This window comes from Leptopilina heterotoma, unplaced genomic scaffold (assembly GCF_015476425.1).
Source record: "Leptopilina heterotoma isolate Lh14 unplaced genomic scaffold, ASM1547642v1 Lhet_0, whole genome shotgun sequence".
In the NCBI taxonomy this organism is placed as follows: Eukaryota; Metazoa; Arthropoda; class Insecta; order Hymenoptera; family Figitidae; genus Leptopilina; species Leptopilina heterotoma.
Genome location: NW_025110811.1, coordinates 1,441,174 through 1,464,782, shown reverse-complemented (window position 1 = coordinate 1,464,782; position 23,609 = coordinate 1,441,174). Strand labels below are relative to the sequence as shown.

General features: G+C 22.2%; 1 protein-coding gene across 8 annotated transcripts in view; it reads right to left on the bottom strand.

Moving 5' to 3' along the window:
• LOC122509187 (rap guanine nucleotide exchange factor 6-like) overlaps window positions 1-23,609 on the bottom strand; it is a 256,566-nt gene that overhangs the window by 100,391 nt on the left and 132,566 nt on the right. The window contains exon 1 of one of the 8 annotated variants that reach the window (XM_043623142.1): window positions 21,401-21,627. The exons of the other annotated variants lie outside the window; for them this stretch is intronic. The gene's annotated coding sequence lies outside the window, so the exon portion shown is untranslated. Of the gene's footprint in view, window positions 1-21,400; window positions 21,628-23,609 lie in introns of those variants that run through there. 8 annotated transcript variants of the gene reach the window in all.

The window sequence follows — 23,609 nt, the reverse complement described above, 5'->3', positions numbered from 1 at the left end:
ACAATCTATTAAATTTCTTTCAAGTATTTGCTCTTGCGCGAACTATTGGCGAATTTTCCGCCAGGTTTCCTCTAATGTAATTTTAATGGAGCGAGATGAAATTTCAATACGAAATAAATATCAGTTGGTGATCCCACAGGATTCTAGAGACCTGAGAGAGAGAGAGAGTCGAACTTGAACAGAACCTTTGGTGAATATATATATATATATAGTCATGGGAAATTCTATAGAATCAGTACTTGTACAGTGGTGCTTGAATCGTTTGCGAATGAGGGTTGACGAGAGAAAGACGCGGTTCAAGAGGGAGAGAAATGAAGGGGTAGAATCAGAGGGACCAAAGAGACTCTCGACGAAGACGAGGAACTGGATCTTTCAGCTAAAAGCATTCTAATAAAACCCACCCACGCCTACTGCGTTTCTCCTCTATCTATTAGATCTTTTTTCTTCCGATACAAAAAAAAAGAAATATCTATACTATTCTACAAATTTTCTTTTTTTTCTTCTCCTTTCTCCTGTGTGTTTTTTAATATTCCGCACTCAAAAAATTTCATTTCTCTCTCGATAAGTTGCCCTAATGAAATTTTCACAAGAGCTTTACGATGTTAATTTTCATCTTCTGATGATGAAATGAAGAAAATCACGAGGAAAATGGTAATTTCGAGGAGAATAAAGGAAGCTCGAGGCGCGTGTATATTGGCGTTTGTTTCACAAAGTGGAATAGATTCTTGTCTCTTCTCCTTTTTTTCGTACTTTTATATTCCCATTTTTGTTCTCTCTTGCCATTTTTCTTTTTTTTCTTTTTTTTTTTTGCCAGCTCTCTTATATTTTCGCTCTTTCTCGCCTTTCTTTTGACGCTCATCGTGAGAGAACGGTATACTAATCGCCTTGGGAGTTACTCTCCTCTCTCGCAGTTTTTCAAGAGAGAAGATTTCACATCACGTTTCTTCGAGAACTAAAGTACACATTTCATTCTCAAATTTCTTTCCTCTTTTTTCACAATTTTTTTTTTTTTTTTTTTTTTTTTTTTTGAATTAAACAATTGGAAAAACAAACGAAAAAAAATAGTTTTTCCAATTGTTTAAACATGATTAACAGGAAAATAAAAAAAAAAAATCAATTATTTTTCACATTTTTAATTAAAACTATTAAAAGAACATTATTTTCCACATTTTTAATTACATTATTTTTACATTGTTTTTACATTATTTTCTACATTTTTAATTAAAATTATTGAAAAAAACATTATTTTCCACATTTTTAATTAAAATTATTAAAAAAAACATTATTTTCCAATAATTAGATTTATTTATGTTCGAAATCAAATAAATTTAAATTTGATGAAAAAAAAAACGGGAAAAATTAGGAAATTTTGTTAAACGAAAATAGTAGACACCCTGCAGAGTGTCTATTATTATTTTCGTTCAACAAAATTTCCTGCTTTGTCATATAATTTTTCCCGGTATTTTTTCTCATCAAATTTAAATTTATTTGATTTCGAAAATTTTTAAATCTACAAATGGATTTAAAAATTTTAATAAAATTTTAAATAATTTTAATTATTCATATAAAAATATGAATAATTAAACTCTTTTGACGAGTTTCTTTAAATTTAAAATTTTTTTTTTTTTTTATTAATTTAAATTAAAAATTTGAAAAAGAATTTTTTCAATTTTTTAAAATAATCTTGTCTGTTTATAATTATAATTGAAACTTTGATTAATATACAATTTTATTAAAATTTATTGATACTATTATTTATAAAAATAATTGAATAATTTAATTAATTATAAAAATAATTGATATTTTGAGGAGAATTTAAAAAAAATTTTAAACCTAATTGAATTTCTGCGTAGGATTTTATTACTTTTGAAAATAATTGAATTGTTTTTTAGAATTTTATGGAAATTTATGAAAATAATTGAATTCTTTGTGAAGAATTTTTTTTTTAAATAATATTCAAATTTAATGATCCCCAAGTTTTGAACGTTCAAATGAACGAAATATTTTTTATTGAAGATATTTTAATAAATTACTAATCACAAACAAATTTAAAAACTGAAATATTTACGTTTAGAAACTCAGTAATTAATTTTTTGGATAGTAACGCAAAATAATTGCAATAAAAATTTAATTTGGAGAAGAAATAAATAAATTTCGTTCATTTGAACGTTCAGAACTTTAGGATCTTCAAATTTAGTAAATCTGAAGAATTTTGCTATTTATGGAAATTATTGAATTCTTAAGAACAATTTTTTTTACAGTTTATAGAAATAATTGAATTATTTCGACGAATTTTAACAAAATTTTTAAGAATAATTACATTTTCCGAAAAATTTGATTAAAATTGTATTAAAAATAATTGAAACTCTGCGATGAGTTTTACTATTTATGAAAATAAAATTATAATTACGGCGACTAACTTCCTTGATTACTTTCAAAAAATTTAAATAAAATTCTTTAAAAGAAGTTAATTATTTTTAATAGAATGTTAAGAAATTTCAATTATTTCAAAATTTTTCAATTATTTGCTTATAAAAATTCAATTATCTTGAAGCAATAGAATTGAAAAATTTCAAAAATCTTATTTTTCAGAATTTTCAAATAAACTTTGGAAAAATTCAATTTATTAAAAAATTTTAAGTGTGTATCTTTTTTTAAATTAACTAATAAAAATTTTAATTATTAATCTTCGCACTAAGAAACATGAATACATTAGAATGTGACTATTCATACAATTCAATTATTTATCAATTATTAAATTAAAATACTTTTGAAAATTCGATTTCTTAAAAAGTTTTTAATGAAACTCTTTAACAAATTTATTTTTTTTCAGTTAAATTTCACAAAATTTCTATTTATTTGATAATATTTTTTAAATTTATTTACCAACTGTATTTGAATCAGTGACTGTTTTTTTATTATCAAATTAATTATTTTTAACCAATTGAAATTTAGAGAATTTTTTAATTTTTTCTTCAAGAATTATCACAAGGAAAAAAATTTTACCTGAAACAGCTGAAAACTTTACTACATTAACGAAATTTTTCGTTGTTTCAGTTAAAACTTTCGCTATTTTAAAGAAACTTATCGCTGATCCAGGTGAAGCTTTTTTCCCCTGCATAATAATGAAAATGATGATCGACGACAAGCACGAGAAATCGTTGCTCATAAACAAAAATTTATTATCTTTGAAGAATTTAAAAGCTTCTCTGATATATCCACACGAATTTATCTATCTCATACTAAATTCAAACTCAATAATACCCTAGATTTCACACCCTTCTTCTGTTTTTTTATTCAGCCCCTCAATTCCAAAAGTTTTTTAAAACTTTATCCTCAAGGATAAATTTCTGCCTTTAGAATTTCAATGAACCTATTTCAGGAGGAATAGAGGAAAGAGAACGAAAGTTTAGATGAAAATTCAGTATTACATAAATTTCTAATTCAAAAACTATTTTACAACACTAAAGTTGGGAAATAGAAGTTTAGTAATGTTACGAATTTAGTTTTTTAGTGAAAAAGAGGGTTGAAACAAAAATGTAATTTACTTGTTAAATAAAATAAAATTAAATTAAATTAAAGAAGAAAAGGGTTAATTTAGAAGACCACATCTATTAAATTAATCCGAGTATGTGTCATGCGAACATGTTTTTTGGAGATTTCAGACGAAAATCAATAACACAGTCAAAACAGGGGTATTTTTTTGCACATTAAAACAAATTCTCGAATGCCTTTGACTTTTGACCCCTCTCGTGGTCGGTGGTCCTGACTCTGAATTAAAATCCTGTCCAGTGAAACGATTCGACGTGTGCTTGTGCACCAACCCTCAGATCTGGCTTTAATATACAACTCGCGTGTGCACATAAAAAAAAAGTCGTACAGTCCGCAATAATATAAAACTCGAGTCTGCGCGCAATACAGAAAATTAAAGAGGATATCCTAAATACCCTTCAATTATCAATTCCCTTCTCAAAATTACCCAATTTACTTCCTCACGAGTATTTTTTACCACATGTAATCAAATTTTTATTAATTTTTTTTTATATCCACCGTAAATTATAACGATTTTCAGAAAATCTTTTACAGAAATGTAAAAAAAGAAAATAGACGAAATTTAGATGTTTGTAGAGATCTGTGAACAGAGGAGAGACAAGACACATTATTGAACATTAAGAGAAGATGATAAGTCTCTATCTTCTTTTCCGCATGCACTAATTTTATATGTTTTTTCGAAGGGGGATTTTGAAACGCGTGCGGCAGTTAATCAGTGGATGAGCCGAAACCTAACCGGCCAAAGTGAGGGGTGTGTCAAGTAACATATTCTTCACATGTGAGTATAAATACAACAAGACACACATGAAAATCGTATTGATTCCCCGCAGATGTGACGCAATAAAATACATGCTCGTGCAGTGGAAATGAAATGCTCTCAAGATATAGAGACAATTTTACTTGATTACGAATAGAGGGTCGATCTCCAATACACCGTTGACACTTGATATAATCAATCGTAAAAGCATATGTCATCAACCGCAATGCATTTCAATTTGCCTTTGGTAAAATTGCATCTAATTGTAACTAAAATCCTAACGCGCATATGCACTGTAATCTCTATAACCGAGTATATGTGAAATTTCACTTGTAAGTTGTAAGTCGTTCTCTCTCACATGAATTTTTCACTTTCTGAGTAAAATTTAATTTATAAGTGTTTATACTTATATGTGCATATATGTGCACATGTACACTTTATAAATAAGTGAATTTTACACTTATTTTGAGTCAAATTTTACTCCTTGAAAGTGTTTATGCTTATATGTGCACATATGCATATAAAAAAATAAATTTTGCACTTATTCTTCAGAGTAGAATTTCAGTTATTATAAGTGTTTATGCCTACATGTGCACATGTGCACATATACATAAAATTAAATGAATTTTCCACTTATTCTTCCGATTAGAATTTCAGTTATTATAAGTGTTTATGCCTACATGTGCACATGTGCACATATACTCGTTAATTAATTTTAAAAAAGTAGCAAAAAGTAGTGAAAAAAGTAGCTATTGAAAAATTAAACTTGACGACTCAATTTTTTTTAATAATTTCTTAATTACATTCAAAAATAGAATAATTTTTTTTAAATAAATATTTAAATACCTAATTATTTCGTCTAAAGGAATTGAAATATTTCAAATGATTTCCATGTAAAGCATTTTTTAAATTTAACTATTTTTAAAAATTACAAAAGTTCTTTCAAAATTCAATACTATTTTTCTTGAAATAATAAAATTATTCAAAACTTTAATGATTTCATTTTATTCAATTGTAAATCAATTTTTCTTAGAAATTTCTACGAAAATTCAATTATTTAAATACAAAAATAATTAATTTATTAAATAATATTGAATATTTCTTATAAATTTAAATTTTTATAAAGAACTTTATCAACATTTTTTAAAATAATTAAATTTTTACGAAGAATTGCATCTCTAAGAAACAAATTATATTAAATTTTTTTCAAATAATTGAATTTTTCCAAGAAATTCATTCAAAGTTTTAAGAATAATTGCATTTTTAGCGAAATTAATTGAAAATTATATTAAATGTTTCTTATATTAAATGACTTCGTAATTATTTTTAATTCATCTTTAACATTAAAAATAATTGAAATCCTGTGACGAGTTTTATTTATTATGGAAATAATTTTCAATTATTACAACAAATTTTGTTAGAATTTTTAAAAATAATTGAATTCTTTTGTGAAATTTTATTTAATTATAGTAGATATTGAAACTAATTGAATTCTTACGAAATTTCAATTCTTATACAGAATTTTATTAAAATTTTTGAAAACATTTAAATTTTTACGAAGAGTTTCATTAAAAATTTTCAAAAATAATTGAATACTCGAGGAAAATTTTATAAAATTTTTTTTAAATAATTGGTTTTTTTCGAAAAAATTCAATGAAAATTGCATTTTAAATAATTAAATTCCTGTAAAAATTTTATTAAAATACTTTGAAATAATTGAATTTTTTTTTTGGGAAATTTTATTAAAATAGTAGATATTGAAAACAATTGAATTTCAGCAAAGATTTTCATTATTTGGAAAAACAATTGAATTATAAAGAAAAATTTTCATAAAATTTTTGAAAATAATTTAAATTCCTTTAAAAATCTGATTATTTATAAAAATAATTGAATATTTTTGCAACGAATATTTTTAACGTCTATTTAAATAATTGAATTCCTGGGAAAAATTTAATGAAAATTGTATTTTAAATATTTGAATTCCTGTAAAACTTTTATTATTTATGAAACTAACAATTGAATATTTGCGAAGAATTTTAATAAAATTTTGAAGAATAATTGTATTTTTCAAGGATGAATTAATTTAAAATTGTATCAAAAATAATTGAATTCCTTTGATAATTTTATTATTTCTGAAAATAATTGAATTTCAGCGAAGAAATTTTATTAAAATTATATTCGAATTAATTGAATTTATCTAAAGTATTTTATTATTTATGAAAATAATTGAATTCCAGGGAAAAATTTTTGTAAAAATCTTTTTAAATAATTGATTTTTCTCAATAAATTTAATGAAAATTTTATTTCAAACAATTGAATTCCTGTAAAAATTGTATTATATACGAAAATAATAATTGAATATTTGCGAAGAATTTTAACTAAATTTTTAAGAATTACTGTATTTCTTAAGGAATTTATTTTAAATTGAATTAAAAATAAGTGAAATCTTGTGATGAGTTTTATTATTTATGAAAATAATGTTGAATTACTGCAACAAAATTTTGATTAAAATCTTAAAAAAAAAATTTTTTTAAAGAAAAAATTTTTTTTTTGAATTTTTTTGTGAAATTTTATGAAAATGGTAGATATTGAAAATAATTGAATTTCAGCGAAAATTTGCATTGTTTGGGAAAATAATTGAATTCCTACGAACAATTTTCTTAAAATTATATTGAAAACAATTGAATTATTATAAAGAATTTCAATTAAAATTCTTTGAAATAATTGAATTCTTTCAAAGAATTTTTATAAAATTTTTAAGAATAATCGCAATTTTCGAGAAATTTATTTAAAATTGTATTCAAAATAATTGAAATCCTGCGATGAGTTTTAATATTTATAAAAATAATTGAATTCTTGCAACGATTATTATTAAAATTTCAAAAAATAATTGATTTCCTGAGAAGAATTTTATTATTTATAAAAATAGGTAATTGAATTCTTGCGAAGAATTTTATAAAAATCTATTTAAATAATTGACTTTTTTTCGAAAAATATTAGGAAAATTCTGTTTTAAATAATAAATTGAATTCCTGTGGAAATTTTTTTATTTATGAAAATAATTGAATCGTTTTAAAGAAATTTATTAAAATTTTTTGAATTTTTTCCAATAACTTTATTAAAATTTGTTAAAATAATTTTTTATTTTAATTGTTAACAAATTGAAAGTAGTGTAAATTCTTAAACCTGGAAAAAAGTAGCTTTTAGTGTAATAAATAAAAAAAGTATCCAAATAGTAGCAAATCGTAAAAAAAAGTAGTAAATAGTAGGTTTTAGTAGATGAGTGCGAGGCCTGCACATATACACTTTTTGAATAAGTGAATTTTGCACTTATTTTGAGCGAAATTCTACTTATTGTAAGTGTTTATGCATATATGTGCTTAAATGCACATGTGCCTATAACTAAATGAATTTTTCACTTCTTCTGAGTGAAATATCACGTATTATATATTTATGCGCATATGTGCATATGTGCACATGCGCATATAAATAAATACATTTTTTACTTAATCTTCTAAGTGGAATTTCATTTATTATAAGCGTTTATGCGTATATGTGCACATGTTCACATATGCATATAATTAAATAAATTTTCCACTTATTCTTTCGATTAGAATTTCAGTTATTATAAGTGTTTATGCATATATGTGCACATGTGCACATATAATTAAATGAATTTTCCACTTATTCTTCCGATTAGAATTTCAGTTATTATAAGTGTTTATGCATATATGTGCACATGTGCACATATGCATATAAATAAATTAATTTTTCCCATATTCTTCTGAGTGGAATTTCAGTTATAATAAGTGTTCATACGCATATGTGCATATTTGTGAATTTTCACATATACAGATTTAGATAGCAGAGAATCAAGAAAATAGAAAAGAACCCAAGAAAAGAAAACAAGAATCAAAGAAAGAGAGAAAAAAGGAAGGAGGAAGAAGACAATTGAGAATGAGTGCATAGGCGGAAGGACGCACTAGTAATTTAAAAGTCATCTATATCCGCTTGCTGAAAGAGACTTTTCGTCTCGTCATTCAGTAAAGTAAACTTTTTAGGTTCGCCCTAATACGTAACCACAGAAATGAAAGGAAGCCGGAAAATAGCGACTGGAGGGGCTTGCATGAAGAAATTATATATAAAACTCATACATATTCCTATTATTATGTACGTAGAACACTACGTACAATACACATGTATGTTTCACACGTGAAATGTTATCGAGTATGCATACATAATATGCATACACAAAACCGTTCTCAATGAAACATCTGCACACTCATATATATTCTTCTGCGTTGTGTGATGAGCACCCCAGTGTTTATTCTACACTGGTCCAGACTTTCAGTACAATTTGTATAGAGACTTGCCATTTTCCACTAAATGTATCTCTATGCCATTGTGTACGTATTTATCTCTAGGGTAGGAGTAGCACATTCATCACGATCAACAGAAAATTTCAATAGGGTCACGTGCCAACTAATGTTTAGAATACGTGGAGCAATTAAAGAAAAATTTCAAGGTTCATATCCATCATATTATACACACACATACACATACACAAATACTCCTCTTTTCATGTGCACTGGAAATATTCTCTAAAAGTACAATCGTCGCATTTTTGTTTCTAAACAATCGTCACATTTTGTTTTTTAACTGTTTTTCTACAGGGTTGCCACAAAAATTTGATTTTGTTTTTTCTTAACTTTTCCCTGTTTTCCAAACTTTTTCCTGACTGATTTTGACTCTTTCCCTGAACGTAAAGAATATTCTGATTCACTCTAAAAATTATTAAACACTCAAAAAAATGTTCTGTTACATATTTTAAATGATTACATGCGTCAAAAAAATTCTATTAGATTTTTTTACAAATTTCTTCAAAAGTGAAATTATTCCAAAACACCAATAACTTCTTGTTAAAATAAATATTTAATAATAATTATCCTTCCGTAGAAATTAAAATTCTTCAAAACATTCAAATTCAAATATTTTGAAATTCAATAACTGATAAAAATATTATTGTAAAATATGAAGAAATGGATCACTCCGAGTAGAAGACTCGGAGTAATCGATTTCTTCATATTTTATAATAATTAAAGATGACCGCGAGTAATAAAATCATTATTTTTTATTATAATATAAGAATATTGTTACTGTAACTCCTTCAGAATTATTTTCATCATTTTAATTCAATTATTATTTTCTACAATTTTTTAGATAAAATTCTTCTTTAAATCAATTATTTTTATAAATTTCTAGGTAATAAATTTCTGTTGAGAATTTTCAAATTATTTTCATATAATAAAATGCTTCTCAAGAATTCAATTATCTACTTTTAAAAATTTTAATAAAATTTCTTCACAATTATTTAAATATTTTTATAAATAATAAAATTTTTCACGAGAATTCAATCATTTAAAAAGAATTTAAATAAAATTCTGCTCAGAAATTCAATTATTTTCTTAAAAAAATTGACAAACTCTTAAAATATTTCTTGGATTCTTCACAATTATTTAAATATTTTTATAAATAATAAAATTTTTCACGAGAATTCAATTATTTAAAAAGAATTAAATAAAATTCTTCTCAGAAATTCTATTATTTTACAAAAAATTGATAAATTATTGAATTTTTTCTTTAATTCTTCACAATTATTTAAATATTTTTATAAATAATAAAAAGTTTTACGAGAATTCATTTAATTAAAAAGAATTAAATAAAATTCTTTTGAGAAATTCAATTATTATTTAAAAGTTGATAAATTTTTGAAAATTCTATAATTCTTCACAATTATTCAATTATTTTCCCAAATAATAAAATTTTTCACGAGAATTCAATTATTTAAAAAGAATTAAATAAAATTCTTCTCAGAAATTCAATTATTTTTTTGAAAAATTGATAAATTCTTGTATTCTTCACAATTATTTTTTTTCATTTTAATTCAATTATTATTTTCTACAATTTTTAAATAAAATTCTTCTTTAAATCAATTATTTTTATAAATTTTTAATAAAATTCTGTTGAGAATTTTCAAATTCATTTGTTTACAATTCAAGTTGACGAAATTTCAATTTATCGGAAATTCTTCAATTAAATATACATTTGAAAATAAATACTTGAAATAATTTTTAAAAATTTCGATTAAGCTTTTTGAAAAAAATTAGTTCCATAGAATTTTTAATTAAATGTATGAAAAATTCGAATTTTCAAAGATTTTAATTTGAAACTTTTACAAAATTCAATTATTTCTAAAAATTGCAATTATTAGTAACTTCTCAAAAATTCAATTATTATCTAAAACTTTTACTGAAATTAATTTTCAAATAAATTTTTATTAGAAAATTCTACGAGAATTCAGTTATTTTAATAAAGACAGATAATTTATTGAATAATTAAATATTTTTTAAAATTAAAATCTTATACATAATTTTATGAACAAATTTTAAAAAAATTGAATTCTTTCGACGAATTTTAATAAAATTTTTCAAAATAATATTTTTCGAGGAATACGATTAAAATTGTATTCAAAAGTAATTGAAATTCTGTCAAAATTGCTTTTAAATAATTGAATTCTTTTGGGAAATTTTATTAAAATAATAGACATACAAATTATTGAATTAAGAAAAATTTTTGAAAAATAATTGTTGCAATGAATTTTTATAAAATTTTTGAAAATAATTGAATTTTATTACATTTGAAAATAATTGAATTTTTGTGATGAATATTGTTATTTATGAAAATAATTGACTTCCTCCGAATCGTTATATTATTTATGAAAATAATTAAATCTCTGAAAAAAATTTAAAAATTTTATTAAAATAGTAGAATATTAAATATCATTTAATAAAGGAAAGTTGTTGAAATTGATTGAATTTTGCATTTAATTTTATTAAAATTCCTGAAAATAATTGAATTTTGTCGAAAAATTTTGCTATTCATTTATAAAGATAATTGAAACGTTGACGACAATTTTTAAAAAATTTTTCATATTAATTGAATTTCTGCAAAGAATTATATTAATTTTGAAAATAATTGAATTCTTGTGAAGAATTTTATTATTTATAAAAATAATTAAATTTTGAAATAAATTTTAATAAAATTCCTGAACAAAATTGAAGTTTGTCGAAGAATTTTGATTTTTATAAAGATAATTGAAATGCTGACGAGAAATTTTAAAAAATTTTTGAAAATAATTGAATTTCTTAATGAATTTTTGTATAATTTAAAAAACTAATTAATTTTTTTATAAATTTTAATTAAAAATTTTCAACATGATTTTTTGTTCCAAATTGTTAAAAATAATTCTAAATTGTTATTATTTTTTGTAAGTATTTGAATTTTCGGAAATATGTATTTTAAAAATACGGAAAATATTGAATTTTTAAAAATTAGAAGCTAATTTTCATTAATTTCTATTTTTTTTAAATTTACATTTAAAGATTTTTCATTAAAATTTTTGATAATTCAATTCTTTTCCATAATTGAAATGAAAATTCTTAAAAAGTTAATTTTCAAAAATTGTAAAAAAAAATACTTGAAAGTGGCTTTAAAACCAAAAATAAAAATTAAATTTGTAAAAGAAATAAGTAAATTTCGTTTAATTTAACTTTTATACGATAATTTAAAAAATATTTATTATAGAAATTCTGCTTCTCTTATCTACACATCGACTCTTTATTCTATTTATTTTCCTTTTATTTTATTATTCACAATTTTTCTATTTTTCTTTTTCTACCTATTCCGATTCTCATTTCCATCATGATATTTTCTTAAGGTCTTCAGCTTTCATCTGCAGAAAAACGAATTCCTTTACGATGTGCGAGTTTCTTTTTCTTTTTATAAACCTTTTCACATTCTCAATTTTTTTGTTTTCATTCAGTCTCATTGCTGTCAATTATTTTTTTTTTCCTTCTGTATTACTAATACAGAAACTTCTTTTCGTGATTTTCTTCATGAAATAAGAAATTGATTTTAAAATTCATACATAAGAAGGAAGCCTGTCTGAAATTTCAAACGTGCAGATGGGTCTGAGATTAAAGTTTGAATTTTTTTTCTACTTCTTTTTTTTATTGAAAAAAAATATCTGCCAGTCACATGGTGAGAATTTCAAAGGAATCTAAAATCGATTTCTGTTCGATTTTCTTAAAGATTTCTTAATTAATCATTTATACCAGGAGCAGATGGCATTGACTCCTATTTCCTGAAGGGGAAGATTTTTGTATCATGTGTTTCTTTCTTGAGATGTAGCACACGATTTGTTGTTGATTCAGAATGAAGCAATTTTTGGTATTAGAAAAATATTTTTTTATAGTAGAAAAATATTTTTCTTAGTTGAAAATTATTTGTTAAAAAATATTAGTTCGAAAATATTAGTTAAAAAATACTTTTCATAGTTAAAAATATTGATAAATTGATTTTATTAAACTACACTTATTATTTAGCAAATTAAATCTATTTAAGAATTTTTGTAATAATTATAAAATTAATCGAAAACATCAATTATTATTTTTAGGAATTAAAATAATAGGAAATTTTTTTTTCTATAGGAATTAAAATTTTCAAAAAGTTCACATTTAAATCTTTTGAAATTCAATAACTTAAAAGAATATTATTATAAAACATGATGAGAGCGTTCACTCTTCACAGGATTGCAATTATTTATTAAACAATACAGTTATTGAAAAAAAGTGAGTATTTTTTAACATTGTAATTTTTAAAAAAGTAATGTTGCATTTTGTCAAAATTTTTTCATTTGGAAAATATTGATGTAACCTTGATTGTCATTTTATGCTCCACATTGTTGAACTACATTCTGATGAATACATTTGACAATAATGTAAAAAGGAGAGCTATAGAATTCGGAACGTTTATCACCCTTTTTTTTTTCTTTAGAATTTTATTTTAATACTCTGCATTCATAGACTTTTTTTTTATTTAACATATATGGGGCTGTTGGGTCAGGATTCTGAGACCAGTTTTGATCCGTAATCACTTTGACATGGCAGATGCATTATTCACTCTCTGTCTTTTTTTCTTATTCGTCTTTTCAATCTTTTTTTTTTCTTTTTCTAAAATGATTACATTGTTAAAACATTTTTCATTTAGCTTTTTTTTTCGAGAAAAGTTTTCCATTTTATCAAGAAATTAAAACATTAATTTTCTTTTTTGCAATTTAGAAACCAAATGTGTTAGTTTTTCCGAGTTTCAAAATTAAAATATTATTTTTAATTTTAAAATTAAAATATTATTTTTAATTTTAAAATTAAAATATTAATTTTTTTTTTTTTTTTGCAATTTTAGAAACTGTTACACTTTTCCGAGTTTAAAAAAAACAAACTATCGATGGAGTTAAAATAAAAAAAAAAATAGAAAATAATTTGACCTCAAATAATATGTTGTTGACAGATTAAAATATGAAATAACTAATAGCAAACGGATTAGAAATTAGAATTGAGTTTTAGTGTCGTTTGGGTCAAGAAGGTCCAAAGTGTTTGGGTCAAAGTTCATAACCGTAATGCGAACCGTATTGCAGCTGCATTTCTGGCCCCACTGCCAGGTTACAAATGAGGAAAAAAAAATATATGTGCAAAAATTGGCATGATTGCTAAATGCGAATATAGAAAATTACTATTCTTTCTTTTCTTTCTTTTTTTACGTCAATCGCTGATAGATGGTTAAACTTCCATTACAGCGTGGACGAAAAAAAAAAGTTCTACCAAGTTTCTAAAAGGTTATGAAATTCCAAACAGCGATGATTTGTCTGTAAAATTATAGTATACGATTACGTGATTACGACTTGACCAAGAAACGTACAAACCATGCTTAGGGCACAATAATATTCCCCCATCTACCCCCCCCCCCTTCTTTTTAAAACCACTTTATCTCTTGTTTCAAGAATAGTTTGCAGAGTCATTACTTTAATCTAAAGAACATTTTCCAAACAGAATCAAACAAAATCAAATGGAATATTATATATCTGTTCTGAAATAGAATTTAGGTATTTCGCAGTTTTTTTAAGGATATAAAAATTGAGCCAAAAAAACGAATCAAAAATGTTGCGAGGCTGTTGCCTCGCAACATTTTTGATTCTTTTTTTGGCTCAATTTTTATATTCATAGCAAGTTTCAAACTCATTTACTAAAATATACTATTTCATAGTTTTTTTTTCACGATTTGCTACTATTTGGATACTTCTTTTAGATTTGTGACACTAAAAACTACTTTTTACCTTTTTTTTCTTAGAATTTAGTATAAATTCTAAAAAAAAAATTCGTTAATAATTTAAATCCGCTAATAATTAAAATAAAAAAATTATTCCCAAAAATCAAAAAAAATATTCTTTGAAAGAATTAAATTATTTTTATAAATATTTTAGGAAAATTTCTCCTAAGAAAATCAATTATTTTGACAAATAATCAAAATCTTCGGTGACATTAAATTACTTTCAATAGGTATCTACTATTTTAATAAAATTTGCAAAAAGTATTTAAAAGAATTTTAATAAAATTCTTTGCAAACATTCAATTATTTTTATAAATAATAAAAATTTTTTTTTTGAGAAAATTCAATTATTTAAAGTGATTTTTAAAATTTTTTCGCCGTAATTCAATTATATTCATAACTAATGACATTTTCAAACGAATTCAATTATTTAAATAGATTTTTATAAAATTCTTCGCAAGAATTAAATTACCAATTTTTATAAATAATAAAATTCTTTTTAAAATTCAATTGTTTTTTAAAATTTTAATAATAATCGTTGCAAGAATCCTATTATTTTTATAAATAATAAAACTCGTCGCAGGATTTTTATTATTTTTAATACAATTTTAAATAAATTTCTCGAAAAATGCAATTATTTCTTAAAAATTTTATAAAAATTCTTTGAAAGAATTCAATTATATTCAATATCAACTATTGAAATAAAATTTTACAAAATAATTCAATTATTTTAAAAAATTTTAAGAAAATTTCTCGAAAGAATTGAATTATTTTCTCAAATAATTTCCAAAATTATTTTTCAGTTAAAAACTTGACTGAAATTCAATTATTTTCAATATCAACTATTGAAATAAAATTTTACAAAATAATTCAATTATTTTTAAAAATTTTAAGAAAATTACTCGTAAAAATTCAATTATTTTCCCAAATAATGTAAATCTTGGCTAAAATTCAATTATTTTCAATATCTACTATTTAAATAAAATTTTACACAATAATTCAATTATTTTTTAAAATTTTAAGAAAATTACTCGAAAGAATTGAATTATTTTCCCAAATAATGAAAATTGTCACTGAAATTCAATTATTTTCAATATCTAAAATTTAAATAAAATTTCACAAAAGAATTTAATTGTTATAAAAGATTTTAATGAAATTTTGTTGTAGTAATTCAAAACTATTTTCATAAATAATAAAACTCATGTCAGGATTTCTATTATTTTTAATACAATTATAAATGAATTCCTCGAAAATTGCAATTATTCTTTAAAATTTTATTAAAAGTCTTCGCAAATATTCAATTATTATTTTCATAAATAATAAAATTTGTACAGCAATTCAATTGTTTAAATAACAATTTTCATTAAATTTTTCCTAGAAATTCAATTATTTAAATAGATGTTTATAATATTCGTTGCAAAAATTCAATTATTTTCACAAATAAATAAAATTTTCAAAGAAATTTCAATTATTTTCAAAAATTTTATGAAAATTTTTCGTCAGAATTCAATTATTGTTCCAAACAATGAAAATATTTGCTGAAATTCAATATCTATACTATTTTAATAAAATTTCTCCCCAGAACAAAAAAATTATTTCACATAATTTTAATAATATTTTGACAGGAATTTAATTATTTAAAATACAATTTTCATTGAATTTTTTCGAAAAAAATCAATTATTTAAAAAATTTTTTATAAAATTCTCCTCGAGTATTCAATTATTTTTGAAAATTTTTAATGAAACTCTTCGTAGAAATTCAATTATTTTCAAAAAATTTAATAAAATTCTGTATTAGAATTGAATTTATTTTGAATAAAATTTTAATTGAATTCATTGATAAAAATTGATAAGAATTCATTTATTCAAATAAATAATAAAATTCTTCGCTGCAAAAATTCAATTATTTTCATGAATAATAAAATTTTCGAAGAAATTTCAATTATTTAAAAAAATTTTATGAAAATTTTTCGTCAGAATTCAATTATTTTTCAAAATAATGAAAATCTTTGCTGAAATTTTCATTGAAGTTTTTCGAAAAATAATTAATTATTTTCAAAAATTTTTATAAAATTCTCGAGTATTCAATTAATTTTGAAAATTTTTAATGTAACTCTACGTAGAAATTCAATCATTTTCAAAAATTGTAATAAAATTCTGTATAAGAATTGAATTTATTTTCAATAAAATTTTAATTGAATTCTTTGATAAAATTTATAAGAATTCAATTATTCAAATAAATAAAAAAATTTCTCCCCGGAATTCAATTATATTTTCATAAATAATAAAATTGTTACAGGAATTTAATTATTTAATGTACAATTTTAATTGAATATTTTCGAAAAAAATGAATGATTTAAATAAAATTTTCTTTTAAATTTTCTGCAAGAATTGAATTAATTTTATAAATAATAAAACGTATCAGAGAATTTCAATTATTTTTTATATAATTTTAATCGAATTCCTCGAAAAATGCAATTAATTTTGTAAATGACGCATGCGGAGTGGTCGATAACACATGCGCATTACCGACAAATCGAAAACAGATTTTTTTTGTCTAAAAAATAAAAAAAAAACAAAAATAGGGGATGACAATGAACTTCCTTTGTTTTTTGTTCTATCTAATTAAACGTAATGAAATAGATACTCGCACAGAGAGTCTTGTAATTAATTTTATTTGTCTAGAAACTAAATTCCCAGAATAAAATGGTAATTAAAAAATGCTTGCTCTGTTTAAGAAGTTTTTTTTTTTCTTTTTTCATTCTTTTCCCTCAAGAGAGCAAGGTCGACAGTGGCACGTGAGATTAAAAGATTATGCTAGTGGTGGCATGGCATGCAGGCCCGTGGGATTTCCATTGTAATAAACACAATGTAAAAGTCTAATGTCGCGTATTGACAATTTGAAATTCAAATGAAAATAATCGAATTTTAAGTTTAACGAAGAAACAAAAATATATCTATATAGGTATATATTAGGAGAACTTGAAAGAAAAAAAAAAGTGAAAATCATCGTTTCACAGTTGTTCGGGTAACTACTATATACATAAATTTTACACAGAGGTCACTCTCCAAAGGAAACTCTCGCGAAACATTCTCAGCAAACCAATCACTATCTAAACAACTTTTCAAATCTCGCGAGTGGAAATGTAGTTTCAACGTTTTCGTATTTCACGAACTTTGCAATGTTTTAGAGAAACTCGAATTATTACACGAAGAATAGAAGCGAAAATTCGAAGTAAACTTGTTAGTTTTATTTTGTTATTGTATTCACTATATTATTATTATTACACTATTGATAAAATTTCAGGGAAATTGAAAATAACTTTATGAATTATTCCATCAATGAATGATTCAACAATTATCTCTAATCACTATTGATAAATCAGGCCTCGGATTGACATTAAGGCGCAAAAAAAGTCACTTTAGTCGATTAAAAATAGAAAATAGTCGAGGAAGTCGTTTCTTTAATTCAGTCTTATCACAAAAATTGTATTTTCTATTTGTCTCATTTTCCCCTTTCACTGATTTCTAAATTCAATTATCCAAAACTTGAATAATTTTATAAATAAATATTTAATTACTATACTTCTTATTTCTTTTTTCACAAGAAATAAAATTTTTTAAATTTAAATTTAAAATCTTTTGAAATTTAATAATTTCTAAACATTTTAACTTACAAAATTCAAATTTTATTTCAAAATTCAATTATTTTCTACAATTTTTAACAAAACTTCATCTCTAAATAAATTGCTTTTAATAATTCTTCGAATATTCTTCGAGAAATCAATTATTTAAATACAAAAATAAATAATTGATTATTTCTTAAAATTGAATTCTTATAAAGTATAATTTTATCAAAACTTTTAAAAATAATTGAATTTTTTCAAAGAATTTTAATTAAATTTTGGAAAATAATTGCATTTTTCGAGAAATTCATTTAAAATTGCATAAAAAACAATTGAAATACATGCTAAGAATTTTATTATTTATTAAAATAATTAAATTTTTTTCAAACTTCTTTAATTTAGTTTCTTTTAATAAAGAATTTAATTGAAATTTTTCAAAATAATTAAATTTCTGCGCAGAATTTTATTAAAATTCTTTAAAATAATTAAATTTCTGTAAAAATCTTGGTAAATTATGCAAATAATTCAAGTTTTTTTTTAAATTTAATAAAAATTTTATTGAAAATATTTCAATTCTCATAAAGAATTTAATTAAAATTTTTAAAAATAATTGAATTCTTCTAAAGTATTTTATCAAAGCTTTTAAAAATAATTGAATTCTTTCAAAGAATTTTAATTAAATTTTGAAAAATAATTTCATTTTTCGAGAAATTTATTTAAAATTGCATAAAAAATAATTGAAATCGATGCTAAGAATTTAATTATTTATGAAAATAATTAAATTTTTATCAAACTTATTTAATTTAGTTTCTTTTAATAAAGAATTTTAATGAAAGTTTTCAAAATCATAAAATTTCTGTGAAAGACTTGATAAATTATGCAAATAATTCAAGCTTTTTTTAAAAAATTTAATATGAATTTTATTCAAAATATTTCAATTCTCATAAAGGATCTGAAAAAAATTTTTCGAAATAATTGAATTTTAGCCAAGAGTTTTATTAAATCTTTAAAAATAATTGAATTCTTTTACAGAATTTTAATAAAATCTTTAAAAATAATTGCATTTTTCGAGAAATTCATTTAAAATTGTATAAAAAATAACTGAAACCCTGCCATGTTTTTCTTATGATAATAGTTAAATTCTTTCAAGGGAATTTTATTACCTTTTTTTTAAATAATTGAATTTCTGGGAAAAATTTTGTTTATTGTAAAAATAACAAGTTCAAATTATTTTAATTATCTAATTTTATTTTCATTATTTTAATTATTTTATTATTTCAAAAATAATAATTTTGGAAAAATAATTACATTCTTGGAAAGAATTTTATCAAAAATTTTGAGAATAAAAAAAATCTTCTGACGAAAATAATTGAAATTCTTAAAAAGAGTTTTTTATATTGTTTTAAAACAAAACTAATTAATTTTTTGGAGAATTTTAATTAAAAAATTTTGAACATAATTGTTTTCTCCAAAATGTTGAAAATAATTCTTAAAAATTTTAATATTATCTTTTTGTATATTTTAACATAATTTTTAGAAGCTAATTTTTATTAATTTTCATTACTAAATTTACACTTGAATAGTTTTCATTAAAATTTTTGGTGAGTTCAATTATTCTCAAAATTTGCAATTACAAAATTCTTGTTGATTATCAAAAGTTGTAAATTATTCCTATCTTTTTAATTGTATATTTTGAAAATTTAATTAGTATCTAAAATTATTAAAAAATAATTTTTAAACGATTTTTCTATAATAGTTATACTTTTCAAAATGTAAAATTCGAAAAAGTTTACTTTTAAACTAAAAATTTTTTTATTTCGTTGCAATATTTGAGAGGAAAATCGATAATGTCGGAAATTTTGAAAAGCAGAAGAAATCGCATTTTTTGAAAATAGTGGAAAAAAGTAGGAAAAGTTTCCGAAACTTGATAATTTTGAGTTTTGATAACTGTTTAAAAGCAGAAACAAATAGTTTTTTGTTACAAAAAGAAGATGAAAGTTACGCTGCTATCAACATTTACTTAATTTTTAAATTCAAAATCTAAAGTTAAGTTTTAATTTTTGTCTAAAACCAAATAAAATTTTCAAATATTAAAGGGGTACTAGTTTCAGATGAGGCTGAAGTTCGCAAAGTTTTTAAAAACGAAAAATCAAAAAGAATTTTTTTTTTTAAAGTTAAATTCTTATCTAATTTACATGCTCGCAAGTTTTTAAGAAATTGACTTTCCTTTAATTTTTAAGAAATTATTACTTAATAATTGTTACTTAAAAGACAATTGCAAAAAAATAACATGAATTTAAAGCTAAAAAAAATTAATCATCCAAATATTTTTGCGTTTTCGTTTTCAAAAATGTTGTCGACTTCAGCCTCATAGTTATTCAGCTATTCATAAAAAAAAGTTATTAATGAAAATAGTTTTTAATTGAAAAATACGATTCTGCCATTTTTTATAATTATCATCAGTAATTTATACTGTCGTATATCATCATTTGTCGAAGAACTAATTTGTCAACGTATCAACGGGCACTGAACGTTATCACCCGCAACTATCAATGATGCGTCGTCGAAGAGACCAACAACTATCGATATTGACAACCTTTCAAAAAGCATGACAACACAGTGCCAATGAGATTTTCTTCTTGATTTATATCTCGGGCAACTTTTTTTCAACGTTATTCATCTGTGAAAAAAGATTTTTTTCCTTTTTTTTAAAATCCAAACCAGAAAGGTGTAGATTGTAATATAAATTATAAGCATTAAACGAGAAAGAAAGTGATTGAAGAAATGCATCCATATGAAGGGAATTGATATAATTATCTTAATGCAGAATGACAAAAAAGAAAAAGTTTAAATGTAGGAGAGTGGGTCGTAAAGCTTGAGCAAGCGAACCAATTACGATAATCATGGTGCAGAGTTCGATGTTTTAAGTAAAGGTTGAGAAATCTTTAAAGATTCAATTATCATGGTATCTTTCAGTTTCAAGTACACGAATTTTTCATTTTTTTTTCTTTTTTTTTCACCAACCAGCTGTCGAGTTTAGTTCAACATTCGCTGTGAGGTCAATCTTTAAATTAAGGTACATGTGGGCCTGAAATTTATTCCAAAAATTCGATCTTGTATTTTTTTTTTTGGCAAAATTTTTAAAGTTTACTTTTTAGTAAAGAAGAGGAAAAGTTTGTCACTTTTTGGTTCACAGGACTCTTAAAAATACTCCAATGTTATTGATATAAAAAATACAAACCCCTACAACAGATTTTTGAAAAAAGAAGAAAAGAAGATGTTTTATAATCCACAGAGAACAAAATCACTTTATTTTTGAAAAAACGAACACTTTTCGATATTTCACTATTTTGGTCACTATTTTTTTTTTTTCTAATTAATGATCAAGAAAAAACGAAAGGATATTATTTTTTTTGGGAATCAAAACAAAACACTAAACTCGCGCCTCACCGTCTGAAAGTGTACTGAGCAACTTTAACTGTAGTGTGTTCGCTTTTCAATATGAAACGCTGCACACACCGTAACTTCAATCGCGCTCTCTGCTGGTTTATCGAGTTACTAAATTCCCCAAGCGGGAAAAATTGGGGATCGAAATACGATTCTCAAGGGGAAATTCACCCTTGAATTATCCGTATAGGAAAGAAGAAAAGAAAAAAAAGAAGAAAACACCAAGAAGCACTCAGAAAAGAAAAAGTTTCGCGATACAAAAACACAAAAAAGTCGCACTGTACGAACAACAAAAATTATATCCTATTTTTTATTCAGAACAAGTTTATTATACTGCCTTAGGAATAATTAATTTATTATTATAGTTAACAAACAGTTTCTTCTAAAACAAGAAGCTGTTAATATTTATCGAAAAAAAATCCAAGTAATATTAATTCTACACTGGAAAAAAAATTTATTTGATTCAAATAACTGATTACTTGACTATTATCAATTAAATATTTATTTGAATCAAATAATATTTATTGAAGTCAATTAAATGGTATATGAATTAATAATTTCAGTATTTGAAGCAAATATCATTTAATTGACTCGAATAAATATTATTTGATTCAATTAAATATAAATTAAATAAAAATTTAATTAAATATAAATTACTTCGAAACGATTCAATTATTTTCAAAAATTTTAAGAAAATTTTTTTTAAGAATTCAATTATTTTCTCAAATAATGGAAATCTTTAATAAGATTCAATTATTTTCTTCAAATAATGAAAATCTTTAATAAAATTCAATTACTTCCAACCTCTACTATTTAAATAAAATTTCACTTATGAATTAAATTATTTTCAAAAAATTTAAGAAAATTTCTCACAAGAATTTAATTATTTTCCCAAATAATGAAAATCTTGGCTGAAATTCAATTATTTTCAATATCTACTTTTTAAATAAAAATTCAAAAAAGAATTCAATTATTTAAAAAAATTCCAGTAAAATTCTTTGCAAGAAATCAATTATTTTCATAAATAATAAAACTCATCGCAGGATTTCAATTATTTTTGAACAATTTATTAAAATCTTGGCAAATATTCAATTATTATTTTCATAGATAATAAAATTTTTAAAGGAATTCAATCATTTAAAATACAATTTTTATTAAACTTTTTCGAGAAAAATCAATTAGTTAAAAAGATTTTTATAAAACTTTTGATGGTAATTTAAATAATTTCGTAAATCATAAAACTCTTTAGGTAAATTCAATTATTTTTAATATGATTCTAATAAAAATCTTCGCAGAAATTCAATTATTTTTATAAATAATAAAATTTTCAAAAAAATTTCAATTATTTTCAAAAATTTAAAGAAATTTTTTTCTTAAGAATTCAATTATTTTTCAAAAAAATGAAAATTTTTACTAAAATTCAATTATTTTGAATATCTACTACTTTAATAAAATTCTTCTCAAGAATTCAATTATTTTTAAAAATTTTAATAATAATCCTTGCAAGAATTCAATTATTTTCATAAAAAATAAAATTCTTCCAAAAAATTCAATTATGTTAAAATTTTTTTAAAAATTCTCGCAACAATTTAAATTATCTTTGTAAATATAAAAAAATTCTTTTCCGAAATTCAATTATTTTCAAAAATATTAACAAATTTTTATGCCAGAATTGTATAATTTTCAATACAATTTTTATTAAATTCTTGGAATGAATTCAATTATTCTCACAAATTTTAATAAAATTCTTCAATGTAATTCAATAATTTTCAAAAATTAATAACATTTTTTAAAATAATTCAATTAATTTCTATAAAAATGTAATTTTAATTCCTTGAAAATACTTCGAAACAATTCAATTTTTTCCAAAAACTTTGATTAAATTATTTGACACAATTCAATTATTTTCAATTCAATTTTTTTCAATTCCTCGAAAGAATTGAATTATTTTAAAAAATGATAATACAATTGTCTGCTGCAATTCAATTATTTTCGAAGATATT